The sequence below is a fragment of the Hypomesus nipponensis genome, chromosome 4 (genome assembly GCF_054491055.1).
Source record: "Hypomesus nipponensis isolate SF chromosome 4, ASM5449105v1, whole genome shotgun sequence".
NCBI lineage: Eukaryota > Metazoa > Chordata > Actinopteri > Osmeriformes > Osmeridae > Hypomesus > Hypomesus nipponensis.
Genome location: NC_140364.1, coordinates 2,697,477 through 2,710,383, shown reverse-complemented (window position 1 = coordinate 2,710,383; position 12,907 = coordinate 2,697,477).

Below are 12,907 nucleotides of genomic sequence, written 5' to 3'. Positions count from 1 at the left end.
CGACGGTTTAATGTTTGTCATGGGAGCTCTCAGTCCTTCTCAGCTCTGAACAGCAGTCTATAGATAGACCTGCACACTGGCAAACACACACGCACACTTCAGCGCCGTTGGGACATAGGTCACGAGCCAATACGACAGTTCCCACATCAGTAACCCTGACAGGAACATAAAGCCTTCACCATGCTCCTGGGAGAGTACAGTAGCGCAAAGTAGGAGACAGTAGAGCAGGGGTGCACAATTGGCGGACAGAGTGAAGGTCCTTTCTGGACCTCGATACGTTTCTCATAAATAACTGTTGCATTAAATACTGATGAAGCAAACCTTATTTTCAATGAACACGTACTGCGCTGAGTCAGCAGCACAGCTGGGAAGGTCCCAGACAGCGCCCCATACTACGATGTGTTGTCCAATCACGTGCACCATTTAAAATCCCTTCATGAAACTCAGACAATCAGAGCAAAACTTTACAACGCATGTAGGGGAGAGACGGCGAGACAAGCAAAAGCAGAAACGAGAGACGTTGTAGAATGGCGTGCGCAAAAGTCCAGAAAGTCCATACTGAAAATATTCAAAGAGCTTTCAAAGAGGAGTGGACAGGCAAAATATGCCTTTATCCATCCCGCAGCAAGTGTCAGTACTTTGTTGATTAGCTGTAGGGCCTACACAGAGTGACACCCCCAAAATACATTTGAATGGTTTGGACCTTTGGGAGGAGAAAATGTTGGTCAATGGATCTCTTAGAATTTTGATGTGCATTCCTGCAGTAGAGTATGATAGCCAAAAGTAAAGTAGTGAATGAAAGCAAAATGTCAAGTAAAGTATGATAGAGCAACATAGAGCAGGATAGGGTAGAGTCGAGTTGAGTATGACAGAGTACATGACAATATCGTGGAGTATGATAGAGAAAAGTATAGCAGAAACTGATAGCCGAGTAAACGATGATAGAGTAGAACATGATCGTAAGGAGAAGAGGAAAGGAGATGAGGAGACTCAGAGGGGAGGATGGGAGTGCAGATATCCATTCATCAGGGTCCCAGAGAGATGCACTGGAGATTCCCACATAAAACCACATGAAAGGCGAACATGTATGTGACTCTACATGGACCGCCAAAAAAAGCTGATATCCTCACTGGATCTGACCCCACATACACAACATTCTTGATCCACCACAACATATCCTCAAGTGAATCCTAGGATGTACCCATAGGACACAAGGACACTAGTATGTACCCAGCAGGACACAAGGACACTAGTATGTACCCAGCAGGACACAAGGACACTAGTATGTACCAAGCAGGACACAAGGACACTAGTATGTACCCATAGGACACAAGGACACTAGTATGTACCCAGCAGGACACAAGGACACTAGTATGTACCAAGCAGGACACAAAGACACTAGTATGTACCCATAGGACACAAGGACACTAGTATGTACCCAGCAGGACACAAGGACACTAGTATGTACCAAGCAGGACACAAGGACACTAGTATGTACCCATAGGACACAAGGACACTAGTATGTACCCAGCAGGACACAAGGACACTAGTATGTACCCATAGGACACAAGGACACTAGTATGTACCCATAGGACACAAGGACACTAGTATGTACCAAGCAGGACACAAGGACACTAGTATGTACCCATAGGACACAAGGACACTAGTATGTACCCAGCAGGACACAAGGACACTAGTATGTACCAAGCAGGACACAAGGACACTAGTATGTACCCAGCAGGACACAAGGACACTAGTATGTACCCAGCAGGACACAAGGACACTAGTATGTACCAAGCAGGACACAAGGACACTAGTATGTACCCATAGGACACAAGGACACTAGTATGTACCCAGCAGGACACAAGGACACTAGTATGTACCAAGCAGGACACAAGGACACTAGTATGTACCAAGCAGGACACAAGGACACTAGTATGTACCCAGCAGGACACAAGGACACTTGTATGTACCCATAGGACACAAGGACACTAGTATGTACCCATAGGACACAAGGACACTAGTATGTACCCAGCAGGACACAAGGACACTAGTATGTACCCATAGGACACAAGGACACTAGTATGTACCCATAGGACACAAGGACACTAGTATGTACCCAGCAGGACACAAGGACACTAGTATGTACCCATAGGACACAAGGACACTAGTATGTACCAAGCAGGACACAAGGACACTAGTATGTACCCAGCAGAATACTAGGATGTTCCAACTGGATACATTTGACATTAGCAGACACTGCATATAAAGATCAGGTGCATAATTCTGACTGTATTTAGGAGAGTTTCAAGCAATGGTCTGTATTTCCCAGGCCTAGTGCAAAGTAACCACATGAGATGAGTGATGAATCACATAAGGTGGTCCCAATAGGGACTAGGGTACTATCTTGTGTAACCTGTGTATCTCCTGGGGAGGCCATCAATGTCAGGTATGCACTCCTCGTGTCCCCGGTCATCGTTCCTTCATTCCCGTGGTAACCACAGCTGGGACTATGGGATGTGAACAGCAGTGTTGGGCCAGCTCCCTGCAGAATCAACCCAGCAGATGGGAAGAGCACAGGAATGCAACCACACACACACACAAGTCTGCATAGCCATTCTTGAGGGGACTAATGATTCAGTGCCATTAAAAAAAATCCTGTTTTCCCTAACCCTACGCTAACTTTAACACAAAAACCTACCCTGAAGCTGAAACCTTACCTTAAAACTATCCATAACTCCAACCCTTAATGTAATTCGAAACCCAATACAAATTCCAACCCTTTTCTCCTTTTCTGTGAAAATAGAAACCTAATCTTTGAAACACACACACACAGTTTGACAGACAGCCCCCTCTGCAGACAACATTTTGGTGATGACATCACCCCCTCTTCCTCTCTGGTCTATACTACAGCTAGCGTTCACCACACACACACACACACACACACACTGGCATGGTTCGTTCAAAAACGTGACAACCTCCCTCTCTCCCACTCTCTTTCCAGAATTTTTGTACCCCTCATTGCCTTGGCGATAACATGTCGTTTTTAGTGTTACTCACCACCCCCAGGTGTGCAGTTAATTACAATGCCTTCTATATGGACGAAATGTTTATTACAGGCACTATGGCAACGCTCTCAGGACTGACTGTCTCTGATGTGTACAAACAAGGTGCTATGAACTTCCACACTCTGCTAATGTCTCACCTGGGATGGATTTATGCTGGAGAACATCTGGAAGAGCTTACTGGATCTCCTTAGTTAGAATACCTCACGCTAACCCTACACCTTTTGTGTTTGTTAGAATACCTCACTGTAACTCATAACTCTAAACCTCTTATATAGTACCTCACTCTAGGACATAACCCAAACACTTAAAATCCAGTCTCCATGGGACACTTTTCAGAGCCAGAGAAATTCTGTCTCCATTTTCCATGGGATCCGCTGGAAACCTTCCACATATCGAGCAACAAGTCTCTCAATAAGAGTCACTGTGATCCTGGAAGAAAATAACATCAGGTCCAGACATTCATTCCTAAGTGCCATTGTATTCCCGGAACAAGTGCGTCTTGAGCCTTTTCTTGAAAGTGGGGAGACAGTCAGTGTCCCCGATCGAGGTGGGGAGTTGATTCCACCATTGGGGGGCAAGACAGGAGAAGAGCTTGGGTTGGGAGCGGGCGCTCGAGTGGTGGGACCACCAGACGGTTGTCAGAAGAAGACCGTAGGTAGTGGGTGGGGGTGTAAGACTGGAGGAGAGACTTGATGTAGTCGGGTGCAGTCCCGTTCACTGCTCGGAAGGTCAGTACCAGGGTCTTGAATCTGATACGGCCGTGATGGGAAGCCAGTGGAGGGAGATGAGGAGCGGGGTAACGTGGGAGCGTCTGGGTAGATTGTAGACCAGGCGGGCTGCCGCGTTCTGAATCCTCTGGAGAGGGCGGGTTGCGCATGCTGGGAGACCGGCGAGCAGCGTGTTGCAGTAGTCCAACTTTGAGAGGACCAGTGCTTGGACTAGCAGCTGGGTGGAATGCTCAGACAGGTATCTCCTGATCTTCCGGATGTTGTAGACAGTGCCGTCGCTAGCCATTTTGGTGCCCTACGCATAATTATTTTATGATCCCCCCCCCACCACCACCACAGCTGCCCTGTCAATGCATCCACATTCTGTGATTGATATGATGCTAGTTACGGAATTAATACGAGCGCGCAATGCGCGCGAGCGACATTTTGGGGCCTTTATTTGAGTGCATAATAGTTTTTGGAGCATAAACAAAATATGTAAAATAAACAGCCGTTTTTCAATTGGTAAAACCTTGTCTAGTGAAGGTGATGTATTTTTGTCTCTTAATTTTTCAGCCCCACCTTTACGTTTCTTAGCATGGTTTTCCAAATTAATTATAAACATTTACAACTGAAAGCATGCAGCCAAGGAGCTCTCCACCTTTATTACTAATTTAAAAAATATTTGATCAATCGAATATAAAAGCATCATAGAATGTACAGTAAAGTAACTAGCTGGCGCCAGTTATTTCAAATGCATAGATAATGTTAAACAGTAAAATCTAAATTTAGTTTGCACCTAACATATTTGAGTGTGCTAAAATTAGCAATAACGTCAGCTAGTTCGAGGTGTATGCATAGGCTAACTATAAGTTAGCAGCACATTTCCCGTATTTAACAATAATTAAACATGGACTTACCTGAAAGTGATGCACGGGCATCATCTCGCAGTTTATCACCATCGTAACGTTTTTTGAGCAATTAAATGTATCTCTTGTTTTGCCTGTTTTGTGATATACATGCCTAAAAGGTGTGTAATATTTATATAGGCCTACTGAAATAATATCGGCATTATAATTATAATAACTATGATTATTTTTCAGTTGGCAATTTTTTGGTGCCCCCTCAGAACTTGGTGCCCTACGCACAGCGCGTAGTGCGTGTTATGGGAGCGGCGGCTTCACTGGTTGTAGAAGGTGAATCTACATGACCGGGAGACCGCAGCAATGTGGGCTGTGAGGCACAGCTCGTCATCCATGGTCACCCCGAGGTTCCTGGCAGAGGATGAAGGGGTCACCATCACCAATCCCAGGGTGATTGAGAGATCGTGGGAGGTGGAGGGTTTGGCCGGGATGATGAGGAGTTCTGTTTTGGCAAGGTTCAGCTGGAGGTGGTGCTTGGTCATCCAGGCGGAGATGTCTGTGAGGCAGGCCTCGATCCTAGCTGAGATCCCCGGATCAGTCAGGGGTAACGACAGGTACAGCTGCGTGTCGTCAGCATAGCAGTGGTAGGAGAAGCCACGGGAGGTGATGATTGGTCCAAGCGAGGTGGTGTACAATCTAACAATTCTAGTTATAAGCCATGCGTTTCTTGTCATAGAAAGACACTTGTATTTGGGTGTGCTTGCATTTGGCCTTCTCTCTCATTTATATTTATTATTATTATTTTCACACCCATTTTTGCACTATATAGATAATGTCGGTGTCAACATTTTCGTCTTGGTCGCGATTGCGTTGCTTGTATCTCTGTGACCTTTCAGTTTGACGGTTTTGCCATAAAAATGTCAATTATGGCAAAAAAGTTAAGCTAGCGGTAGCTAACTAGCTAGCCACTGTCACAAACCTGCATGAAATTACCTATAGTAGAACATCAGTTTAGTAGCTCATTAACTTCTGGGAGATAGCTAGCTACAGCCGCAGAAACACCACAGGCAAAGTCCAGGGTAATAACATGTAGCTAGCTATGTTTCCAGGCTGTGATATCAACACACTGTTGTAATAACATGTAGCTAGCTATGTTTCCAGGCTGTGATATCAACACAGTTTTTTTGTATGCCTTTCATACTAATTAGCTCCTGCAATCCCACACAGACTAGTCTACTTAGCTCAGCTGGACAACTTAATTACCAGTCCGGGGGTCAGATCTGAATCTAGGAGCAAAACGGAGCACAGACGGCTTCTCCATGTGAGGAAAATAGCTGCTAGGATGTGCTCTTCTGTAGCAGATAATCCAGTTCTTCTAAGCACAGGATGTACAAGCTAGTAGCCAGCTACAGTACTAGCTTCCAAGCAGTTAGCTAATACTTTTGTCAGCTTTGTTTTTAATGTGTGTGCTTGGTAGAAGGAATGTTCCTACCCCTCCAAGAATAGTGTACAGCTTTGCCTTCTCCATTATATTGTGACATGTCACAGCCAGGTATGAGTCCATGTTCATGGAAGTACAGAGCAGAGACCTTCCTCACCTTAGACATGGCTTCCTCTTTGTGGTTCTTGTATTTGGACTCCACTTTCTTCATGGCCTTCCTCCCAGGGATGATGTAGGTAGGATCTAGATGAACAAAAGCCTTTCACAACTGTAAAATGCTGGGCATCCTAACAATCACGTTGATTAATGCGTCATCCAGCATTTGTTTTCTGGACACTAATGAAGAGGATCATGGATTCCAGGATTATAATGTTCATGATTATCACTACGAATTTTCATATGGGAATGGACTGATAATTACAGTACAGATTAGTCTAGTACTGTTCGAAGGAAATCGAGCGCTGCCTGGATTAGTCACATTGGCTAACGGTGTTGCCCGAAGCTCATATTTGGCACAAAAGTGCCTCAACATTGAAGAAGTGTAATTGTGTTTTGTGCCAACTCTTTAGAGCACAGAAAACACTGAACCGTAAAATAATGGCAGTTGTATGAACTCTGACAATATGCCAATCCTTATGAATGAATGTAATACATTCCACTATAATATTTACCTTACTGGGGGATAACACATCAAAATGTTCCAATACTCTATCGCTTCCCTCCTCCAGTAGCATCATGGGCGTATCTAGCCCTATGTTGGGGGGGCTGTAGCCTCCCCAAAAGTTTCATTAGCACCCCCCCCCCCCCCCCGTTTTTATTTACTTAAATGTTTTAAATCTAAATTTGTTAATTTATCTTCCTAAAACCCACTAGAGGACACTATTTAAAAGGATATCTTCTAAGATGTGTTCTGGGGGAACTTGCCCCCAGACCCCCCTAGTTTTGCTGAGTCACAGGAAAAATATTACTTTTTATCTAGGGGCTTAGCCCCCCCCCAAAAGTGGGAACCTAGATTCGCCCCTGAGCAGCATCCATACTGACTTTTGTCTTCCATTCTTTGCTGTTCTGCTAATAACTCTATGCTACTGACACATAAGGATCAACCAGCAGAGGACAACAACGAACCGACAACAGAGGGTCTACTACGGAGAAAGTTTAACATACCCATTTTAGTTAGCTGGTATCACTAAGCCTAACAACCGCAGTCCATCTAAGCGGTGGCACAATTGGTTTAAACTTAGCCCAGGTTTTCAGGAAGGCAACCCAAGCAGCTGATGTTATGGAGCACAACACAAGCAAATGTAATATCGCAAATGCTATTTGTGGAATCACTCGAGGAGGTTCATGCAGCAGAACCTCTGTTTGATGAGCCCAAACGCCATCCCTATACGAGCCCTCGTGTGTGCATGAGCCAAGTTGTAGTTGCACCGTGTGTCTGTCCAGGGCTCCTGGTGGGGAGTCAAGAGACGACAACCCCCCCCCCCCCCCCCCCCAGCAAAGCCCCTGAGAGTTGACCTGGGGAGGGTACAAATAAACCATCGAACCAACAATTTCTTTGTAATGCCAAATCGATGGAGAAGGTAAAGCTGTACATTGAAATATGTATAATGAATAGCTTTACCTTCTGCCAGTTGCTGGAAAAGAGGCTCGGAAGATGTTTTTGAAAGTCGTAACCTGAGCCAGGCCATTTGGCCTCCATGTTTGTGGTAACATATTTAGCTTCACAGATCACAGAAAGACATTAGATTAGACTGTAATATATATATATATATATATATATATATATATATATATATATATATATATATATATATATACATTGAACATTGATCCTGTGCAATGGTTTTCTATTGACGAAGTCTGCCTTGTGCAGAAAGAACACTTTATATGTATATACTTTATGAGTGCAGTCCAGAGCCCTGATAACATTTTGGAAAGGTTCAGTAAAATGGGTTAGCCAACAGTTACCACCTATAGTATTAACATTCAAATATGTCACGCAATTACAGTAATGCTTGAACTTGCCTTCCATTCAAGAAATGACCTATTTTATGGTAAGAATTCCTCTGTGGCCAGGGAAGGTGACAAACACATTGAACATTTTGAAGATGGGTAAACCACCTGTACAGAGCAGCAAACTGATGCCGGACCAGTATTCTCTGCGTCACCAACGGTTTAACCCTTGTGCTGCCTTCGGGTCACAATGACCCATCGTTGTGCTGCGACAACTTTACCCAATGCAACAACAACAAATAAAAAGCATTTTCTTTTAACCTTCGTGCTGTGGGGCTGTGTGAGACAGACCAACGTTAAAACAAAATGCTTCACTTTATTCTTGTATGAGGCAAAGTTGTCGCAACACGTGGGGGGGGTCACAGTGACTGAAGGGTCTCAATGACCCGGAGATAACACACGGGTTAAAGATATGAGCCACTGGCAAAGAAATGCTCTGCACAGTCAGTGGGTGTAAGGCAGGGGTGTCCAAATCCGGTCCTCGAGGGCCGCTGTCCTGCATGTTTTAGATGTTTCCCTGCTCCAACACACCTGATTCAATTAAATGGGTTGTTATAACGACCATTCATTAGAATCAGGTGAGCTGGATCAGGGAAACATCTAAAATATGCAGGACAGCGGCCCTCGAGGACCGGATTTGGACACCCCTGGTGTGAGGGGTGGTGCAGGGAGGCCCCAGGTGCGAAGGAGACAGGAACAGGAACAGGACTTTAGACAAAAGAAGAACACGGCAGCGATACTCACATACAGCAAACAGGGACTTCAAAACAAAACAAGGCACAGGTGAAAGCATTAACACTAACGAGAACACTGACAGACGAGATCCAGGTGATGACAATTGACAGAACAGGGAAATACCAGGGGCAGGGAAATCAAGGACTACGCTTAACATGAAAGGGGCACGGTAGTGATGGGGGAAACAAAGCTTTCCAAAGCAACAAGCTATTTGAAACAATTGTGTCAAAAAAGTATGGCTTTTTCGAATCCTTCATTACATCTTCTCCATAGGGACATCTGCTGGTCAGTACATGGAATGGCAACTATATTGAGAGATTGAAGGAATCAAGTGAAGTCAAGTCCTTTTCACAGCTTCCTGTGTATTGAAATGATTTCCAAAGGCTAAGGTTTTGAATTGTGAGTCCAGCACCATAGCCATGGCCAGGAACTGAACATTTTCCACACTGCACTTTAAGGCAGTTGAGTTGCACATTGTGGCACACTTAGAAGCAACCTTGTGCTGCACTGCAGCATTTTAAGGCGGGGTATTCCTTTGGAAGATGAAGCTCCTCTCTCCAGAGAGCTCTAGGGTTGTGTGGTTGAAAGGTCCAGGCACTTCCAGGCACTCGGATACAGTCTGTAGCTCAGTGGTGCTCAAGGCAGGAATATCAGTTGTTTGACTGCCTAAGGCTACTCCACCGCCAGACGGGGCTCATGCATTTGGAAAGTGCTGTTCCATCTAGCCGTCTCCTCCTCCTGGATTAACTTCAGTTTGGGAATGCCCAGCTGGTCTTGTATAACTGAGAGCCTCTCTTCAGCGTTGGTGCTGGACTTAAAAAATGCCACAATCCTCCTGGCTCGTGTGCGGATGTTGTTTATTTATTTCAGGGGTGAGCTCCAGTGCCTTCTTCACCACCAGGATGAGGGTGTGGGCCAAACACGGCACATGGCGCTATCCAAGTCGCTTTGCACATAGTATCACGTTGGAAGCCTTGTCAGTAATAAGGCCAGGGGTGAATCTAGGTTCCCACTTTTGGGGGGGGGCTAAGCCCCTAGATAAAACCTATTATTTTTCCTGTGACCCAGCAAAACTAGGGGGGTCTGGGGAAGAAGAATACATTTTGGAAAACATTCTTTTAAATAGTGTCCTCTAGTGGGTTTTATGAAGAAAAAAAAAAATATTTAAATTTTTTTTTTGTAAAAAAATGTTTTGGGGGGGCAAATGAAACTTTTGGGGGGGCTTCAGCCCTGGCTAGATAGATACGCCCATGAATGAGGCAATGAACGTTGTAGAACATTCTTCGCCTCCTTTATGCGCTCGGGTGTGTGCGTTTTGCAGCAGCTTGGTCACCCCCAAGAGCAGGGTGGAGATCTTAGGATCATTATTGCTGAAATGGCATGTGATGGCAAGGACAGCCTCCATGTTCCAGTCCACATGTCTGACATCAGACTCACTGACTGGACCTCAGAAACCTCAGTCCTAGCCTTTGCTTTAGTAACCTCATACTTGGAGGCCACCATGGTGTTCAGTGCCTGTCTGGTGGGCAGGATGGAACTACCGACCCAGGCAGCGGCCAGGAGGCTGTGGGACTGGCGTCAGACGGCCAGGACTCCCCTGGAAGAGGAGGCAGCACGGACGGTGCTGGGCTGTGGCTGAGGTACCGGCACAGGGGACAGGGAAGGAATAGTGGAGGAATAGTATTTTTCCTTTTGAAGGCAGTTTTTTTCCTCATATACGTAAATCACTATACCATGCAGTACGTAAAGATATGGAAAACACGATACTGAAGCAAATTGCTGCATTTTCTGATTCATTCTTGTATAGACTTTTGTGGTCAAAGTGAAAAGGTGTTCTTTTTGTTCTGTGACGAAAAACTGATTCATGTGAAAAATCATTCAAACTTCAAACCTGATCTTCCCTCCTCAGACTTTATTGGCAGAACGCCCTCATGGTCGTCCAGACCTCTAGTAATGTGATCTGTTAAAGTCGCTCCTTTATACTCAGGGCCCATTCCTCCTCCGGGGTTAGAGAACTGACAGAGCCAGTGCCACCCCCAGTTTGTCCTCTTCTTTTTGGCTTGACTTGAAAAATGTTGCCATTTTGTTTGGATGTCTTGACTACTTCTTTACACACTCTTGGCTGCTATAATTCTTGGAGCAATTTCTTCCCAAACTAGGCACTTCTCATGGCGGTGTGGTCACCTTTTAAATCTATTCAATAAAACCATCTTGTGGTTCTCAATTTCTTCACGCATTTCTCACTCGTCATCTTTCATGAAATGGTGTGCGTATGACGTGAGCGTTACATAAACGCATTATGCCGATTGTAAAGTTATGAGACCTGCTATATGCAAACATCATATGTGAACAACATGCACTTCTTTTTTTATGATAATAACAATTATAAAAAATGTAAACAGTTTTCTGTACCGACGCTAAATAATTTGTGTACCATGATTAATCAATTATTTTAGTTTTGAAGTTGCAACAGAACAATCTAATTTCAGCACACCATGGAAACGGACCGTGTCTTGTTGGAGCATCATCTCTGCTTACCAGCAGATACATAAAGACACTGCTTCATGTGAAAACACCACCCACTTGAACTCCTGCATTATAGTTGTTATTGAGGTCACAATGACCTAACCGTCACCAACTCTGACCTCATGACCCGAGCAACACAAACACACGCGCATGTGTGCACAGACACAGAATTAAGGAACATGCTTGTGCATACACACATTCTCTCTCTCTCTCTCTCTCTCTCTCTCTCTCTCTCTCTCTCACACACACACACACTCACACATACACACACTCACAGACATGTCTGTGACCTGCAGCAATAGGTCACCATGCTGCCCAAGGACAAAGGCACAGCAGGCTGCTACAACTGCCCCCTCCCCCATTCGGGTGGAGGCTAAGAGTCACCATGGGGGTGGGGGGCATACTGGGAGGGTCAAGGATGGGGGTGGAGGGTTGTTAATAGAACCTCCAGAGCTCCTCCGGAAACTAAGATGTATCCTGTTTTGATTCTTTTCTCTAGAATCATGTCTGAAGCTAAGTAGAATTCTAGATGCCATTTAAAATGCTTTGGGGTGGATGGATGGAGACAGATAGGATTGATTGATCTATATATGTGTCTAGTAATTCGTGCCTGAGGAAGGCCGCCTTCAAATCACCAACTCAGTAAACTGCAGACCAAACCCATCAGACAGCTGGTTAAAGACCCACAGCGCCCTGCTGTGGCCGCTGGACCTCACTGCACCCCCGCAAAGTCACCATGATACAAGGCATTGCTGTGCGCCAGTCAGGAGAGCCTTGCACACTACGATTAAACAGATCCAGTTTGAGCAGGTTCTGCCATCGTCGCTGTACTTGGCCGCCACTTGGTGGCTGTTGGCAGAACTGCAGTCTGTTTATCTGACGGGGTGTGATTCTGGATGGACTCCATTGCGAACGTTCACAACACAGTGAGTCAGAATAGATATGACTCGATAATAAAATGCTGGTGGCTCATTCATAGAAAAAACTTGAGTTGTTCTAGATGTGCTCCACATACCTGAATTGTCATCCAGTGTATGGAACACAGACATGTAACAGAGATAGTCGGAACCCAAGTCAACCGTGAATGAAGAAGGGTTTGAGAGACACTCCAAATTGGGGAAATGTAGAGAGGGGGAGGAGAGAGGGAGCGAAAGGGAAGAGGACGAAAGAGGGGGAGGAGGAGGAGAAATGGAGAGAGGGGGTGGAGTGGGGAACAAGAGAGAGGGAGAAAGAAAGAAAGCAAGAGAGACAGAAGAGGACACTTAATGTATGTGCAGTTAAACCTCACCATTAACTTGGTTCTGTCTAAACTTGTATACAAATACCAAACCTTGATTTGTATATTACTTTCAAATGTTTACACCAGGCCAGTGTCCACAGTCTTTCTCTTCTCCCGTCTCGTCCACTTCCTCTCGCCGCTCAAGCATTTCCTGTTTCCTTTCTGGGTCGTTAGTGCCCCCTCCCCCCCATCCCCCTAAATCACACACACAATAGCTCAGAAACAATTAAATGGCACAGCCATACAGTCTCTTTAATGGTACTTTCTTTCTGTCA